We start from the raw sequence: 19,141 nt of genomic DNA on the forward strand, positions 1-19,141 counted from the left end.
AAAACTTAATAATTGCATGAAACTTGAGAGAAACTGCCAAATACAAATTTGAAATGTCACCAGAAGTATTTAGGGGGAGTAAGTCCCAGTCCATGGGAGGTCTGGCCATTTAAGATCGTCTTGTATGCACCCTGAGAGCTATGCTTCAGAGGCCAGGTTCAGATCCCACACATGCATGTGGATCCCTGCTTATTTTGAAAATGAAGCACGTTTTCAAGGTGGCTTTGACATGATTGCCACTTTCTAAAACCAGGACTTAGGGAGCTTGAAGACCTCAGCTATCTTCTGCTGCATGACAGCATCATTTCAGGCAGGTCGGGGTGGATGGGTGCTCAGTGGTACCTGCAGTTGTAACCTCGTGGCTTCAAAGAGCTTTGGAACCTCACAGCAGCTGAGCTGCCGTGTTTCCTCCTTCACTGCGAGCTTTCAGCGTGCAGTCTCATTTTTGAACGTGGCATTCATCTGAAGTATTCATTAAGATGGGGAATTATTTGCATATTATTAGCATTATTACATGGAAATAAAGCTGCTGCTGGTTCTTCCCTCCCTCCATGTATCTTTCATCACCCGCCTTTATGACTGCTCTGAATCCTGTTTGTTGTGTGACAAACTGGGCTGATAAATCTCGTTACTCACTTGAATGGCTGGGAAACTCACTGCACATTACTGAATTTTGTGAATTATGTAATAAATGCATAATTAAAATTAAACTCGGAGCCTCTCATGGAGCCTTATAAAGTTCCGTTCATGATGAATTAGGGAGAAATATACATGGGTATTAAAATTTAAGCCTAATTATTTGGATTTATTTTTAATCAATATTTAATAAGATACCTATACCTTCCTGCATCCCCACAGCCAATCTGCTATTGCAGCTTCGCTGGAAAGCACAGGAAGTGTTTGCGTGTGTGCGCGTAGAGTAAGATGTTTGTTTTCATTGTGCTTCGTATCTTAATATTTGATTACCGAAAGGAAAACTCCCCTGAGCACAACAAGCTCCAGAATTTCTTCAGCCAAGGGAAGTGACTGCTGGGGTCCGTTTTGCCCAGGTCTTTTCCCACTTGATCACCTTTGAATACTGTGGTTTACTGGGGGAGAATTGCAGTCATAGGAAATAGTTTACTGTAATGGAGCTCTGCTTGGTGGTTCACACATCGAATTGTCATTCAAATCATTCGGAAAAACTCCTCTGCCATGTGTTTCTGCAATCCTGATTCTTATTTAAAATAAGCTGCCCAAACTGCTGTCAGGTTTAAACTTGAGATGTGCTAAAAACTCATTTTCTGTGTGCTAAAATAAGATTTTAGAGATATTTTCCAATGCCTTGTAAAGCAAAGCGATGTTTTGCAGGCAAACAGTCCGCAAGCCCCTGTTTAATTTTGAAAGGTTTGTCTCTTAAGTACGAAATTCAATAGAAGGGATTTTATTCCCTTAAATCCCCGATTCTAGAGAAAGCAGCTTGAGATCTCAGTAAGAGAATTAACACATGGGTTAAATTTACAATAAGAAGCAGTACTTGGAAAATGCCTATTCAGATGCTGTTAAGGAAATAATAGGATTAGTTCTTGTCGTGTCAGTGTGGATTCCTCAATCTGCCGGCTGCGTGCTGCCATGCATACGTTACATGTTGCTGGTCTGGGCATGAAATTGAGGACAATGAAAATAAAGATGACTTTTCTTGGAGGCGAGTTGTTTGAGTGTTTAAGCCGGTACTTCTGCATACACATACGACAGGTAATTCAGTATGACAAATAAGCCACTAATAATCCCCCCTGATGCCGTTGTTTGGGACTGAGATGATCTTAATTGCAGCTGTGTAAGTGCTAAAATGCCTGTTCCATCAGGAACACACCACAGAAAACATGTTTTCTGTTCCTGCAAGCAGATTTAGTTTCTATTATTTGTTAGAGGCATATTTTCTTTACCTGTTATTTCCATTATGTGTTTTTGATGAGTTCCAGTGCACATATATTTTAATGTGTATGTGTTAAATCCATCATTTAAGATAAAGCATTCTTGTACTTTTCTATTTCCACCATTCATGGTAATCCAGAATCCTGGAACAAAGCATTCTTTTCAGTTTCTTGTGTCTGCCATTTCATAATCATCCATGTGTATCTTTATTTTTAGCTTCAGAGAAAGACACGAGAGCGTTAAGGCTGAGCTGGTGTTGTTCTGACGTCATCTGATTTCATCATAGAAGGTGCTGTAGGAGATCGTTGCGCTGAAAAATCCCCAACAAAATGGTAATGAGTAAGAGAAAGGCTTGTGTTGTGCTGCTGTTCCTCTGCTTCTTTGTCTTCAAACACAGCTACTGCTACTTTATGCAGCTTCTCTTCACTTTTCTGCAGGATTTGCATTTGCGCATAGTCCCACATACCCTGTCACTCCTCCAAAAGCCAGTGCTTTGGAAGCAGGGGAGGTCAAGCAGCATGTTGCCAAGCAAAGCCCTTCATGACTAAGAATGATGTAGTTCTGTATAGATAGATAATTGGCAAATGAAGCAAAATTTTGGCTGTAAATCCACTACAGTGGAGGAAACAATGCAGGCACGTGCTTAGGTTGGTATCTCACTTCATAGTTGAGTGCATGTCTGAGAGGATAGCCAAGTACTCCTTGAAGCTGGAACTTAAGAAGGAAGTAAAAAAAGAAGAAAATCTTTACAGACTGGTTTATTACAGAGAGTATTTGCTGTGTTTTGGCACAAGCTATATTTAGGGTGCGTGTGTGAAGCTTTTGAAAGAACTTTCTTCACATTTTGAAGTGTCAGACGTGCAGCTAACGCTGTCTGGTTTGAGTTGCAGCTAAAGCAGCACTTATTTCAGAGTGTATGTTTTAGCATAGTGTTACTCGAGTCTCGTTAGAGTAATCTTTTCAAACTGAATAATCTTACAATTCTGGAAGACAGCAATGTATCATACGAAGTAGCTTGCAATTCAAGATTAAGAAAGTCCTGTAAAAGGAATTTACAGGAGCCACACTGAATGCACATAAGAATTTTATTGTCCATACCAGAAAATTGCATGAATTAGGTTATTGTGCCACGTATTTTTCTCATCCTTGGACTGTTCCTTGTACAAAATGCCTCTTTCTGCTATCCTTTGTAGCTGTTCCTTTCTTACTAATGAGAGTTGCTCTCTTCTAACAAAACGTGCTTATCCATACTATGAGTCTTTTTAAATATGTCAATTTAAATTAATATTTAACACAGCACAGATGTGTGTATGATATAATGTATCTGCTTATGGCTAATTGTTATTTGATGTGATCTAGCCTCTTTGTACTTATTTTTTCATGCCTTTTATGCAGCAGGATATTTTTTAGATGGTAGTCTAACGCTTGATTTACACTTGAAAATAGACTATTTCTTCTGGAGCGCTTCTGGGTTTATCAGTTAGCACTATCCTCTGTGGTGCTCCTACACTGTGGAAGAATGTTTCATCCCAGACCAGGTAGCCCTATTCCTGTTCAAGTGTAAGGTATAGTTACTGATCTGTTTGCACCTGCCTGTACAATATTTTTTTTAAAGGGTTTGGGGTGTTTACCTTACCCTGATGGGATTTTGGGGGTTCTTTTTTGTTGTTGGTTTTTTTTTTCCAGCTGACTTTGTTTATCTAGATGTTAGGTGTCCAGTCAGAGCTACTTGTCTTGGCTCACTCTCTGTCAGCGGTGTTGACACCGCAGTGTGTCCTCTCCTAGTCATCCTGTCCTTCCATTGACTCCAGCATTGACTGGATACCCACCCCTGACAGCTGATATTTTATAGGATGGACTCTGCCACCCCATCAGCAGGAGCTGATCTCTGAACATACCCTGATGTCTTGGAGTTTTTTACCCTGGGTGTGTAAGCTGCAGTAACCCACTCAGCACTGCAGAACTGCCCCTGCTGCAGCATGATAGCGTTGGCCATGCAGCAGGGAAGCTGGTATGCTGATTCCCATGCAACGCCTTGTCCTGGATCTGAGTCTTGTGGCCAGTAGTTCTAGGAGGGGAATGTATGTCAATATTTAATTAAATAATGTAAATATTTAATTAAAAATGGCTTAATCAAAGCCATCAGCTGGCATTCTGCCTTTGCTGAGGGAGACCTTTGGTAGATGCAGTGAGGGATTGGATTTTTTTTGTCTTCTCTACAATGCCATCTCCACAAAAGCCATGGTTGCAGACATCCTTAAACAGCCTGGGCTTTCCCAGGTCCGGGAGCCATACATGATAATGATGGGAGTGCACTATGGTTTGGGATGGGAGCCCTGGTAGGCTGCAGTCATACTGTATGGCATTGAATAGCTGCAAGTAGAGCACACTTGAAACCAGCCGATGATTCCAGATGCTGTTTCCAGTCATCCAGAAACCTCAGGAGAGCACTCTGTTGCAGTAGCTTTACAGAGGGGAAGAAGGAAAAAGAAATATTCGCATTCGAGGGTAGCATTCTCTCGTCATTGAGATTAATGGAGATACTTTTATCAGTGGCTTCACTTCTGGATTATGGATCTTGATTAAATGCTGTAAACTGTAGAGAGAGGAGGTATGTATCATGGGAATGCCACACATGGTAGGGTATGGATTTCTCAAGCTGCCGCTCACCAAACCCCAAAGCCAAGTCAGTTCTGTGCACAAATAAGCTCGGTTTCCAGAGGGGACTGTTCTTTATGGTTGTGCTTCTTGCTCACAAGTCTGAACCTCATCTCTTCTTGGCTATATTCCACTCAAAAATAATGCATGTAAATATGAAGCCGGTTCCCTACAAGTAATGTTGGGATGCTAAGAATTCTCCTAGTTTTATTTTGTCAAGAAAATAGTATATTTTCAGTTCTGTAGTTCTGCTCAGTTATTTTCCTCCAATAAATGGGAACATGAGATTACACCAAGTGAAAAAAAAATCCCTGTTGTACTTAGAAGCAGGTTTTTGTTGAGTGGTTCAGTTCCTGTACATCTGAAGTATTATTTTAATCTTTATTTCACCATTTAAGGTTTAACTGATTGATGATGGATTATTTAAAATTTGAGCATTACTATTTATTTAATTTTCTTTTCTTTTTTTTTCAGGTCTGAAAGGTTTTTATGGGTGGTGACATGTTCAGTGCCTGGAGCAATGTGTTTCGTTTAATACTGGGAAGGAGTTATTTTTCTGTTGTTTGGCTGGGTCTTTTTAAGTTGCTAATAAGTAATTAATAATTGATAATTAATAAGTTGAGAATAACTGTAAGTCATTATAAGTCAGCATAGCAGATCCAGGTGACATGTATGTATGCATATAAACACGTTATAACACTGTATATGTGCAGAGCAAATTAAACCATCCCAGGGCAGAAAAAGGCTCAGAGGAGCTGCACAGAGGACAGTAGAGGGATGAGGGAAGCATTGGCTCAGGAGTTGTTCAAACTCAGTTGATACCCGAAGGGCAGTGAAAGCCGTGATGCCCACATGGACCAAACACAGCTTTTTTTAGCAGAGAAACCAACTTCCACAAAGAAAACTGGAAGGAAACAGTGCCATATCAGCTGGAGCTTACCTCAGCCTGAGGTTTAGCAAGATTTCTGCTATGGTGTGAATGACATGGAAAAGGAAAATCCCTCTCCTGTGCCATACAGGTGAGGCTGAAGCAGCATCTGCTGGGACAGCATGATCTCATAATGCTAAAGGTTGTGAAGCCTCAGGTGAGGTCCCAGACACCATGCAGCACAGTGGGGAGCTTTGCTGCTGGCTTCCGTATCACTGGGATTTCACCCCTTGGCCAGAGAACTGAAGTATGCTTTTAATTTCCTCCTGTGCTCAGGTGTGTTCAGCAGAGCACTAAATCCTCTGCCTGAGCACTCGCAGTCCTCCACCAGGACAGTGCAAGAGCTGTCATGAGCAAAGGCATCCTGAAATTTCTGTACTGAGATCAGATGTGATGCGGTTTGGATGATGACATCCTGCCAGTAACCAGAAGTGGACAAAGCTGTGTAACGATGCTTTTCTTGCTGCAGACCAGCCATAGGATTCCATTATAAAAGCTTGTTAAAAAATTACAGTGCTCTCTGGATTATTTAACTTGCTCTGTTTCCAGTTAGCCACTGCTAAACCTTACAAAAGAAAGAGGTTTTTAACTTCCTGCTTGGTGTGTATCCAGAGTTCAGAAACCTCCACAAAAGTACGAGAAATCAGCTTTGATCCCTTTCTCCAGCATAGGATTATTTTGCATCACACTGGTTTTGAAGTTCATGACTAATCCAGTTTTACACATCTTGGGGAACTGGGCTTCTTACCACTTCTTCTGCAAAACAGTGGGGTGGTGTTGCCTCTGATATAGAGGTACTTACTCAGTACTGATGATTCAGTTTGCATTTGGATTACTGCATCCCATTTCATCCTGTGCCGTACTCATAGTGTTGCTGCTCCATGGTGTATGGCTTACAAAAGTTTATGGATCATTACTGTGCTCACTATACACTTAGTTGAACTATATATATTTAAACCCCACTTCAAACAACTGTGTGTGACTTGTGTGTAGGTCTCCAAACTGTTGAACATGTTTACACACAAAAGGGATTGTAGTATGCAATGTCGATCGTAGTGCATGAAAACGGCTCATATGAAATGAGCTAAAGAGCCATGCGTGTAGAAATACTGCTTATCAAGGCAAAGGGGAGGGTTGTGTCACTGTTTTCCAGCAAACTGGAAGGTTTAAAATTGTCAGTCCTGAGTTTGGTTTTTAATGCACCACATTTTATACATGATGAGTTTGTAAAAACATGCTTTCTTCCTAATAAATGTGTATTTTCAGGTGTAAAAAACTCATTGTCTGTGATCCTTTGAAGTGCCTCTTTACAGGCATTCGGTGTTGTCAGCACGCTCAGAACGTTTCCCCCTTACACACACCGGGCATCGCAGCAGCAGACCAGCAGAGCATTTAAGCACATGATCTATTTTGAGTACACCAGCGATGCATTTAAAAATGACAGTGTGTTTTGCTGGACTGGCGTAACCTTGTTCAGAGCCGTGTTGTTAGAACCCAGATCAGTCCCAGGGACCCCTCAGGAACTGCATTCTGGAGTAGAAAGTGCTGGGCAGGTCAGAAATATGATTCATACACAAAAAAATGTGGTTTTTAGGTCAAGAATTAAAATTCCAAGCTGCTGAGGGTATCTGTATTTCAGTGGGAAGCCCAGGAGATCCCAGAATTGAACCATCTCTGTTCCTGCCCTGTGCCTTCACCTTTATACACACCTTGTAGTATTATTTCATTTTTCTTGAAGAGTGCAGACAGTACCACAAGTGAGAAATCCGGCAGCATTTCTGGAAGGGAGAGAGGGCAAGAAGAAGGATGGTAAAGAAGTGATACAACAGATACCCTAAATCCCGTGCTGCGTACATTGAGATGGGTTTTTTTTCTAGATTGTCTATAGAATTAATTATATTACATTATAAGTTAGTGTGTAGACACTTGTGCATTTCAGACAGGTTTTTTAGCAGTGTGAAGATGCCTCTTGCAGCCTGGATGGCAAAGAATCATAGGATCACAGAATGGTTTGGGTTGGAAAGGAGCTTAAAGCTCATCCACTTCCATTCAGCTGCCATGGGCAGGGACACCTTCCACTAGACCAGGTTGCTCCAAGCCCCGTCCAACCTGGCCTTGAACACTGCCAGGGATGGGGCAGCCACAGCTTCTCTGGGCACCCTGTGCCAGGGCCTCAGCACCCTCACAGGAAAGAACTTCTGCCTAAGAGCTCATCTCAGTCTCCCCTCTGTCAGGTTAAAGCCATTCCCCCTTGTCCTGTCCCTACAGGCCCTTGTCAAAAGCCCCTCTCCAGCTTTCTTGTCGGCCCCTTTAGGCACCGGAAGCTGCTCTAAGGTCTCCCCGGATCCTTCTCCAGGCTGAACAAGCCCAGCTCTCTCAGCCTGTCTCCATAGCAGAGGTGCTCCAGCCCTCAGAGCATCTTTGTGGCCTCCTCTGGACTCACTCCAACAGCTCCATGTCCTTCTTATGCTGGGGCCCCAGAGCTGGATGCAGGACTGCAGGGGGCTTCTTACCAGAGCAGAGCAGAGGAGGAGAATCCCCTTCCTGGACCTGCTGGTCACGCTGCTGGTGATGCCACCCAGGACACGGTTGGTTTCTGGGCTCAAGAGCACACTGCTGGGTCATGGGGAGCTTCTCACTGACCAACACCCCCAGGTCCTTCTCCTCAGGGCTGCTCTCCATTCATTCTCTGCCCAGCCTGTGTTTGTGCTTGGGATTGCCCTGACCAAGGTGCAGGACCTTGCACTTGGCATTGTTGAAGTTCATGAGGTCCACCTCTCCAACCTGTCCAGGTCCCTCTGCATCCCATCCCTTCCCCCCAGTGTGTTGACTGCACCACACAGCTTAGTGTCATTGGCAGACTTGCTGAGGGTGCACTTGATCCCATTATCCATGTCACCAACAAAGATGTTGAACAGCGCCAATCCCAACACTAACCCCTGAGGAACACCACTTGTCACTGGTCTCCAGTTTGTCTGAGCTGAGTTTTTAACCTGTGCCCTTGCCTTTTTCTTCACTGTCAACTGCTTGCTTAGCACAGCTGTAGAGTAGAACCTAAATCCATCCCAATGGCATTTAATGAACTGTCTTCCTCCCCCAAAGCTTTTCTTGGCAGAGAAGTGCCATTAATCCTGATGGACACCAGTGTTTTCAAGGATTTCACATTACTGTGCAGAAAAGGAAGCATCCTCTTCCATCCTAACATGGCTATGACCGGACCACCGCACGCTTCTGCCACCAGGAGCACCTTCTATAGAGAAATGGTTTTAAGTAAATCAGCATTGAAAGGTTGCAAGGCTGTCAGAGTGACTTCTCTCTCTCGGAAATAGCATTTCTGGAAGGTTGTGGTGGATGCTGCTTTAGCAGGATGCTTCCTGCGCATCCCCAGTGAGCAGTCTGGTCTGAATCCTGCGGAAGGTCTTCAAGAGATCTATCAGATGCCCTACTTAGTTCAAGATGTTCAGGTTGTTTTTCTGTTGGTTTGTTCTCGTCACTATAGTAAAATTATTTTTACAACCCTTTGGGTATTACCTGCTTTTATAATCTTTCTATAATTAAATTTACAAATCCGCTTTTGAGCTGGCGATGTATAAAACCTTGCAAATGGGATCCTTTGTGCGCTAACCTATATTTATGGTACTTTTATTCCTTATGGCAGTAATTAGCCTGGCTCTAGGCCTAGGATTAATCCTTAAGATGCTGAACATGCTTGATTTTTTTTCCCTTTCTCTGTGGCAAACTCTCTCATCTTATGCAGAGCAGGGCAGGGCATTTTTAAAACCACTTCCTGTGAAGCAGCTTAACTGTTACCCCTCTTAAGTGATTCACAAGAGGAGGTACAGCAAAGGTTAATTGATCCTGTGCCATGTCTACAGAAAGGAGAAATGATTCAGCCTCCGTCACAGAGGTGCTTGGCTGTTTCCAAGCCTGATGACGCAGCTTTCCCTGCATGGCCAAGAGACCGTCACTGGTGTGCTATGTAGGACTTTGGCATTTCAAGCCGTAAATGGTTGGGTATGTTGTAAAAGCAGTATACAGGGGCTCCTGTGCTGGTCTGATGTGGCTGGTACTTCCATGCGGTAGGTAGCTGCCAGCTCAATATGAGCCAGCAATATACCCAGGTGACCAAGAAGACCAACAGCATCCAGGCTGTTGTGTCAATAATAGTGTGGCCAGCAGGACCAGGGCAGTGTTTGTTCCCCCTGTACTGAGCACTGGTGAGGCAGCACCTTGAGTCCTGCGTTGGGCCCCTCAATACAAGAGTGGCATTGACGTGCAAAGGTTGTTACTTGCCTGGTGCATCTCATGCGTCTTGCAAATTACTGTGTGGCTGCCCCATCCCTGGCAGTGTTCAAGGCCAGGTTGGACGGGGCTTGGAGCAACCTGCCCTAGTGGAACGTGTTCCTTCTCATGGCAGGGGATTGGAACTGGATGAGCTTTAAGGTCCCTTCCACCCCAAACTCAAACTCTGTGATTCTCAAAATCATGACTTTTGCAAGTCCTTTCAAGTTTACTGAACTTAGAGGAAGATGGGGTTTGTTTTCTTAATGAAACATGCTGAATCCTGATTCTTGTGTTATCATATGAAAAAATAAGTAGCATTTCTGGCACCTTCCAGAGATAATCAGAAACACGGAGAGGTTTTTATTTCCTGGATGACATTGAGTAGAAATTAGTCATACAAGAATGGGAGTTTCGCGTTTGACCTTAGCCATGCTGGAGGAGGATGTATTACTGTGTGAAGCCAAGAGCACCTCAGAGGACACAGAGAACACAGCACTTGGGGGCTGATTTTTTTTCACCTCATGAAGCTGAATATAAGTTGTGATGCCTGGGCCAGCTAGTACTGACCCAGATGGTTCCTGGATCTGGTTCAGGAGTTGGCCTGCTCCAGGGATCACTCCCTTTTTGGGGAGAGAATCAGTAGGATGTGGCTGTGCCTGGTAGCACCATGACTGGAGGATGGATGCTGGAAATGTGTGTCCTACAATAACTATGGTGGCAGATTGGATCATGGGCTCACCTGAGTCGCAGCTACAGGTTCTCTCCAGACTGGAAACCATTATCATCTGAGGCTGCTAACAGCCTACTTGGTTAAAATCTTATCTGGTTGTATCTGAGAGAGAAGTCTTGGTTTGGCTTGGTTTTTGTGGGTTTATTTGGGTAGCTTCATACAGTAGGGAGGAGAATTAACATGTGTCTCAAGTTTTAGTGTAAAAATCCACTATCTGCGGAATGCTATGGGATCCTTAAAGAAATCATGGAGGGTACTCACCCACTGTAGAATATCTGGCTGGAATGTTTATTCATTGTCTTACCATAGAAGATTTAAGGGACGTTGAAGAGAGGTACCAATGGCTTTCTGGAAACAGGAGAGGGTGTTATGTGAAAACTGAGCACAGCCCTTGGTGTGGGCAATGCACAGATTGCAGAGAGTTGGGGAAAGACAGTTTTGGAACAGGTTGCCCAGGGAGGTGGTCAGTGACCCATCCCTAGAAACATAGGGCTTTGAGCAACCTGGTCTAATTGAAGATACCCCTGCTCATTGCAGGGGGGGTGGAACTAAATGACCTTTGAGGATTCCTTCCAACCCAAACCATTCTATGTTGCAGTGATTCTGTGACATGTCCTGCTGCTCTGATGCTGGACAGGTATTGATGAGACCTGCAGCAGCCCTTTCCAATGGTAACCTTCTTCCCCTCTGTGGCTGGACTAGGAAGGAGGAGGCATTGTGAAAGACTTGGTGCTGTTTCTGGGCTGCTGGTGGAGCATCAGCATTTGGAGATGTTCCTCATGGCTGAACTCTCTTTGGAGACTGTCCCCTTGGATGGCACACAGCCATCTCCAAATAATGGTCAAGGTGGCCTCAACAAGCTTGTAGCTTGAAGCTTCAGCCTTCCTGGAGCCCCAGATAGACACAGCATTTGTAGTCTTGGCTGCTGTGTTGGGAGAGGTACCCCATGCTGTAGCAAACGTTGCCCATCAGGATTTTTTCCTCAGCAAACCTTTCTGGAGGCATTGATTTGCAGCTTGTCTGAGCCAAATTTAAGCACGGAGCCACATATATCTGAATTTAGCTGTGCTGGCTGTTTTCCTAGGAGGAGGGTTCAGGGGGATGGATTTGATTGCCTCGGAAAATTAGTGTTGATTTCAGTGAAGAATATTTTATTACTGTGTTTGCATTGGCATTGGCTTCATAGGATAATGGCTAAGAGTTTCCAGTGTTTCCTGTGCTTGTGTGTATTTAATGATTTAATCTATTCCTTCTGAATACTGGCTTGGAAAAAAAACAGAAAAAAGGTCTGGCTGCCTACTCTTAATATCCCATCATAAAATGAAATCGCTAATCCCAAAGGTGGAGATGCAATTGGAAAGAAAGAAAGCCAGTCTTGAGGAGTATTAAAACTGAATAACATGCTCTGAAATAGACACTGGCCGTGGTGTTTACTTCAGTGATGGAGGACAGCGACGTTGTAGTGTTTTCAAAAGTTGGGATACTGTTATTTCCATCCCTTAGTGTAGCGATAGGACAGGGGGGAATGGGTGTAAACTTAAACAGGGGAAGTTCAGGTTAGATATAAGGTAGAAGTTCTTTACTGTGAGACTGGTGAGGCACTGGAACAGGTTGTTTGAAGAAGTGGTAAGTGCTCTATCCCTGGCCGTGTGCAAGGCCATGTTGGACAGAGCCTTGGATGATATGGTCTAGTGTGAACCTGGGTTTAGGCTCATTTGTTTGGAGCTGGTTGCTGCTGGGGGAACGATGCTCACTGTTTCCTCTGTCATATTGAGTGCATTGAACAGCTCACAGTCACCTGCCTGGGGCAGAAAAGACGAAATCTGGCCTGCATGCTGCCCTTCTTAAGCTGAGGCTTCTGCCATGACTTCTAGAGTACAAGCACACGCAGCTTTTGCTTGTGCAAGAGCAAAGAGTAAAATGCAGGTTAGAAACAGTGCAGTGTTGTCCAATAGCTGCCCTACCATTATTCCCCAAAATGAGCCTTAGTAATAACTGATGCACTCCGGGGAGCTGCCGAAGCCTCGTTAGGCACCAGCAGATAATGAAGCAGGAGGTCCTGTCTCCCCATGATTTGCAGAAGGGAGCTCTTCTGCTTTACGAATGTAGAATAACGAGTTGGCCAAGCTACTGGCCATTTTTCCCCTCTTAAAACCCTTTTAACACTCTGCCTTAGGCACCAGCAAAGCAGAGTTAAGGTTTCCCTGCCTCGAGGACATAACTGTATGCTGTACTCGGGACTTGCCTGAGCCGGGGAGGTTGGTTAATAGCATCAGGCAGTTCAATCCAGTTCAATCTGGGCTCTGACTTGCAAAGATCAAGGCTGATAGGGGTTCCTGTTGCAAGTTGTGTCCTCAGGCATCTCCTATGTCCCTGCTGGCTGTTTCTAGCAAAGCACGGCTTGCAACAAAGGGAGAGCCCTCCAGGATGGGGCAGGCATGCAGCGAGCTCACCAGCGGTGCATTCTAACCTGCTTGCATTTACAACTTGGAGCCTGGGGATTTTCCTTGTCTCCCTTCTCCGACATCACTCGAGGCTCTGGGAAATTTCAGACCAACAGGAAATACCTTCAGACAGCTCCAGCAAGTGAGACTGTAATGAAAAAGGCTGCATGGTGCTAAGGCTGGCATTGGCTGCTCATAAGTTCGGTGCTGTACCTATTAAACCAGGCTGCCCCAGCTGACACTGCTAGAACAAGTGTAACCATGTAAAGATGTTTTGGGCACTCAAGTCTGGCCAATTAAAATAATAATGATATGCTGGAGCTATCAAGACTGAAGCTGTGCTTTATGGGGATATCCAAGTCTGTTTGCAGAGCTTCTGGTCAAGGATGTTGCTCCTTCTGCTAAGGACTGGGAAGAAGAATAGGAGCAAGGGGCTAAACATCACTTAATGGTTACTGGATGTTTTGTGTAATACCTGGGCCTCAGTTCATGGCATCACTGTGCTGGCAAGGAACCCTTTCTAGGGGTTACAGCAGCATATTTCCGGATCAAGAGTACCAGCCATGCATTTTCCCCTCTGAGCACCTCCCCTTTATGAGAGGAGCAGGGTGCTCGAGAGGCATGAGCAGAGGAGGCCAGATGACCGATCGCTATCATCTACTGACTTCGGAGCCTCTCTGTGGGCAGCAGAAGGACTCCTTTATGGCATTATGTTTACCAAAGCTGTCTAGAGGGGGTTATTTAAACAACAGTGTTTTGAACCATGCTCTTGACATATTTTTTCTCCATCTGCAGCCTAAATACCAGCCTCTTCTCTGAACTGAATGACTCTTACGGTTAGTAGCATGCTTTTAAGGTGCAATTGTTCTCTTCATAAGCGCCTGTGCTGTTTAGAGCTGCCTGGCCTGATTTCTGCAGCAAGACTCCAGTGTATACCAAACCCTCTATGAGAAACACAGCATTTGTAGAAGCATATGTAGACATTGGGTTCTAGGCTGGATCTGCTGTGTGAAATGAGGACACAGAGAGCAGGACAGGGGTGCTGTGACACCAGGGTGCTGAGATTGTGTCTGTTTCCCATTGGTTTTGCTAAATACATATGTGTTCCTTATGTACAGTCTTGAGCTGTGGGGGGGGGGGGGGGGGTCAGGAGAATGAAAATCTAAGGTGCAGTAAAAGTGGTAGCTTCCAGTACCGAGCAAAATTTGACTTTTTGGGCAATGTTCATCAGAAGCAACTCATCCATCCACATGCTGGTTTCTTTGACTCTTGTGGGGAAGATGCATCCAGATGTGGTGGCATAAGGTGTTAGTGTCCCAGTGATGAGCCCTGTCCCTTTGCCAGAGGAGTTGAAGCTCCTTGGCTCTAATAGGTGGAGAGGTGGGTCTCTGAACATGCTGCATGAGGAATTGCAGTAGCGGCTGGACAACGCTGATTCCTGGGAGGTGCAAGAGGTTCAGTTCAGCGTGTGGCTTTTGGAGCCCTGCTGAGCACTTCCTGAGATTGTGTCTCATCCCAAAACCGTGTTGCGGTTTGGTAAGAATCTGCCAAAAATGCATCATTCTGTCAGTCCCGTGGTGGTGGTGGCAGTTGGATCTCAGAAACTGAACTGGGAGCATCTTCCTGGAGGGGACAGAACTGATCTCACTTGGTCAGTTTGATATCTCTTGGCTTTCCTGCAGAGCTTTTCGGGGTCATCTGTGCTTGAGCTGCCATTCTGTGCTTGGCCAAGCTCAAGAGATGGTGGTCAGTGTAAACATGTCAGATTAGCCATGCGTGCTGTAGCTTTGTCAGTGCTGTGTGTCTGTGGGAGGACAGTGACCTCGGCATGAAGCTCTGCTAGTTTTAATCTAAGCCTTCAGGTTGAGTTCGTGCTGGGTTGGGGCTTTGGCTCAAGGAGTTGTGGAAATGTTGATCCAGTTCAAGGTAACTTCAGACTGGGTTTGTATGTTAGAGCAGAGCAGTTCCAGTTGGAAGGGACCTACAATGACCATCTAGTCCAACTGCAGGATCCCATGGCTTGGGCGCTGTTGTCAGCTGGGGCACAGTGCAGATAACTGGAAGATGGATTGTGAAATGGTCATGTAGGTTGGCATTTCCCTTTTCCACAGCCCAGAGCACCCCTTGTAGCAGTGATGGGCTGTTTCCCTCCTGTTCCTCTGCAAGCCTCAGCACTACCAGTCAGATCAGTCTAAAAACACCTTCACTTCTGACTAAAGAGATTATTTGTGCAAAGCAGCTCTTGAGTTAACAGCACCAGGAGCTTAAGATAAGTTTACAGCAAAAACTTGCACTTCACATAGGCAGTGCGTCTTTTCCAGCTAGGCAAGCCGACTCTCACCTTGTCCTTAACAGCAAAGAGTAGGTGGTTAAGGAGACAAGTAGGTTTTGTGGCAGGAAGAGCAACAAAGACTTTGCAGAGAAGGATTGGAGCTGGTTGGTCAGGGGGAGGACTGTAAGGCCTGTGGAGGGTGAGCGGTGGCCGTGGGAGCTGCTGCTCCCGTGTTGGGTACACACATGGTACATCATGATGGTGTTTGGTATGGGGCCTGTAAAAAGCTGGCTTTGCCGTTGCAGTGTTGTGAAAGGGAGAGGTGGGACAGCCCAGCTCATGTTAAGTGTCAGGGGCAGAAGCTTGTTCTCCTGTGGATGTCTCCTGCTTTGTGTAAAGTCTTCATCCATCCTTCACTATAAATGAGTTGCTTTGCAAGCTGCAAATGTGGTTATTAAATAAACCTTCTTTTTTAAGTGAGTCTTGAAACCTTTTGATGTGTGAACAGTCCCGTCGTGTGATTGCATGGCCACAGAAATCTGCTTCTTATTTTCAAAAGGAAAAACTCAAACCAGGGGAGAAATTCCCAGGAGGGAAGTTCAGCAGCTTTCAAAGAGTTCTGCAGCACTTTGTCTTTGTGTGTGGGCAGAAGGAGTTCTCTCCTGTCAAAACAGGCAGGCTTCTTTCTGTAAAATCCCTCTGGGCTTTGTGATAGCCTCCAGACCAGTGGTCCCTTCTGATGGTGCCGTGTAGTTATCTGCACCACGGGAAGCCAGCAGCGCTGTGATCCAGCTTGACAAAGCAGTTCATGTTACTTCCTTAGCTATGGTGATAGCTTGGGTCTTCCTGGTGTTCAGCGATCCCAAACACACTGTGATCAGAGCCCATGTGGTTGTGCCCAAGGACTGCAAAGGGTGTAGAGCAGCTTGGGGAGCTGCTTGAGGCACCTCTTGCAATGCATGGCCCATCTTGCGGACTTCCAGAGCCTGGTCTCGATAGCCATTCCCCACTGCTTGCCTTTCCATGTACTGCCTCTTCAAGTAAATAAGTGTGTATTCCTATGGTGAAACTCTCAAAGATTTCTTGCATCTGAGAGAGCTAACAAGTACTGGCCAGGGTGGCAGAGCGTAAACCCTCCTGGTGTCATCGTGTGCAGCCACTTCGGTTGCAGTCCCATTGCTTTACTCAAGCAGATTAAGATGTGAAAGCATGTGGGACTTGCAGCCAGTGAAGAAACCAACATGGTCTCTTGCTGCCAACAGAAGAGGCCTGATAGCTGTCCAGATCTACATCAAACCCAGGTGTCCTGCCCTTGGTAAACCTCAAACATTTCTTGTCTGGCGAAGAGCAGGACAAGCCACGACAGGCAGGCTCCTGTCTGCCTGGTAGTGGTGATTCAGGTCACTCAGCTCCTTGGAGAAGAGCAGTAGCAGCTCCAAAGTCCTGCTCACAGCTTGGAAAAATCTCTGATTCCTTTGTTAGATGTTGGGCTTAGCAGTCTCCAGCTGAGCTTGTAAGAGATAACAGACTGTGCCCCTGGAAGAGCTTGCAGTTGAACGGGAGGCAATGACCAGATTTTGCCAGCAGCCCCATGCTTGCCCATTTTTGCCTTCTGGGGTGAGAGGACAGCACAGAGATATTCATCAGTAGTGTCCAAGAAAGCCCATGCTTTGTCACAACATGGTTCAGAGCATCGGCACAAGCAGGCGCAGGCAGAGCCCAGGCTCCAGCAGCACTTCCAGGAGCATGAGACAGCCAGAGCTGATGCTGGAGCAAGCGTAGCTGTCAGTGAGCTGCCAGGTGGATTTCGGTCCCTGTGGTCCCTTCAGCTCCAGGATTTTCTGATTCTGAGGCCTCCAGGGAGAATATTACTAGCTAATGCAATTTGAGACCCATCACTCAGTGAAACCCCGTGGGGGAATTCAGCACCAGCTCGCTCCCACCTTTGCTGAGCCCATTGCTTTTGCCACAAGAACTGCTGTGCTCAGGTGTTTGTTCCCATCTTTTCCTTATACCAAAATATTGGTTTTCAGTGAAGAAATATCATCATGCGTGACAAAGCCCCGACTGCCCTCACAACCAGCATGGCATGCATTCGCCCTGCTGCAAACCCAGGTACTGCCATGGTCCTGAATGAGGCATCTCCATGGCAGAGAGCAGACAGGCAGATGAGGAGCGGATCAGCTGGGAAACCTCCCGTAGATTGAGCTGTGTGTGAATTTAGGGGTCAGGTAAGGATATAAAAGAGGCACTCAGCCAGCCAGGCTGGGTTTGTGTTCATCTCCTCCTATGCCTACGAGTAGGAGTCTGCTCCAGGGAAGGAAACCTCTGCAGCCTGTGCTGGCTGCATGAAGATATCTCCATTAGCTGCAGTGGGAGCCTGGAGAGGGGACTTGGACATGGGCACCTGCGGTTCAGTGGGCTGCAACCCTTCCTGGGAATTCACAAAGCCTGCTTGCTTTGTGAAGGTCCATCCACAAAGCATGTCCCATGATGGATTTAGGTGGCAGAGCACTGTGCTACCACTGTGACGTGGGTTTCAGTGCAAAGCCAGGAGCATCCTGTGAGAACCACACGCAATCCATTCTCTGCACACAAGACAGACTTGCTGGGACCCTGGGAACTGCTGCTGAGCCCCACAACAAGGGCAAGATGTGAAAGAAGCAAGCCCCGAGTGGGACTCTGGTTTTCTACCAACTCTGAATTCAAAAGGAGCCGTGAGCGTAGAGGCAGCTGAGCGATGCACAGCCTCCTTTTTGCTTCTGCACCAGGAATTATTTCAGCTAAAAGGGCTGGTTTGCTTCTTACGTTTAATATTAGTTTTCCATTTAGCAGTGGAAGCTCAGGTATAGTACGTGATTATTCACATCTGACTGCAAAAAGCCAGGCTGGGCATTACGCTTCCTGGTGCTAGTTCCTGCCATGCTAGTTTGTGGGCAGGAATATCTTCTTCCATGTTGCTGGGAGAATCGGCGTCGCATAGAGGGTAAAACACATCACAGGGTCCTAGGACATATGGATGTAGCATTCAGCTACCGTGCAACCTCCTGCTAAGTTTCTGGGGACAAGATCTGTTGCCTATTAGATGTTTGTGCTCTGTCTGGCACAGCAGGGCAGTCTGGGTGTTATTTTTATAGCAGTGTTAAATAACTCTGTCTACAGGGTTTTGGAGGTAGGAGGGAAAGGGCTAGCGCTTGGCCCTCTTAAGTGCGACTTGGTTGCCTGTGTTCAGGGGTATGTAACACAGGAGACGTGTGGCTCTGCGGCCTCATGTGTGGCTTCACCAACCCCAGCACTGCCTCTCTGTGGTGTCCTGGTGTTGAGCAGACCTCCACAGACATTTTCGGTGATGGATGTCTTCACTGGAAGCATTCACATGTGGTTGAGGTGAATCCTACCCAAAAACTGTGACAGCAACTACTTCCTGTGCTCCTAGGAAGGGTCTTAATGATCTCTTAATGCTTTACACCGAAGGAGCTTCTCTTTTTAAAGAAGAGTTGGCTGTCCAAATGTGTGTCCTGGTTTCAGCTGGCATAAAGTTAATTTGAGAGTGGATGTCCAAAAGCACTTGAAGTGCTGACTGTACCGGCTGCGGTTCTGTTTCTGCTGTGAGATGTGCTGTCACACAGGCTTGGAAAACAAAGCAAAGGCACCCAGGTGGTGGAACAGCTCAGAAGCCTCTTTTGTTTGCTTTTTGCCCTTGAAAGGCAAAATGGTGTCACAGAGGAAAGGTTAAGGCACAAGAAAGCTCCTTGTGATAGAGACACCTGAGTTCAGGGAGTTAATTGCATAACCCGCCTTGCCACCCTCCCAATCACTGCGACTTGATAGCTCTGTGTCCAAAGGGAGAATGTGAAGAGTCCACAGCATCCTTCAGAGGTTTTCTAGCTCGGCTTGGCAGTATCCCTGTT

The 19,141-nt window shown here is 45.8% G+C and overlaps 1 protein-coding gene across 2 annotated transcripts in view; it reads left to right on the forward strand.

Moving 5' to 3' along the window:
• XKR6 (XK related 6) overlaps positions 1-19,141 on the forward strand; it is a 180,581-nt gene that overhangs the window by 45,433 nt on the left and 116,007 nt on the right. Inside the window, exons 2-3 of one of the 2 annotated variants that reach the window (XR_010613283.1) lie at positions 2,131-2,246; positions 5,047-6,776. The exons of the other annotated variant lie outside the window; for it this stretch is intronic. The gene's annotated coding sequence lies outside the window, so the exon portion shown is untranslated. Of the gene's footprint in view, positions 1-2,130; positions 2,247-5,046; positions 6,777-19,141 lie in introns of those variants that run through there. 2 annotated transcript variants of the gene reach the window in all.

The sequence above is a fragment of the Lathamus discolor genome, chromosome 5 (genome assembly GCF_037157495.1).
Source record: "Lathamus discolor isolate bLatDis1 chromosome 5, bLatDis1.hap1, whole genome shotgun sequence".
NCBI lineage: Eukaryota > Metazoa > Chordata > Aves > Psittaciformes > Psittacidae > Lathamus > Lathamus discolor.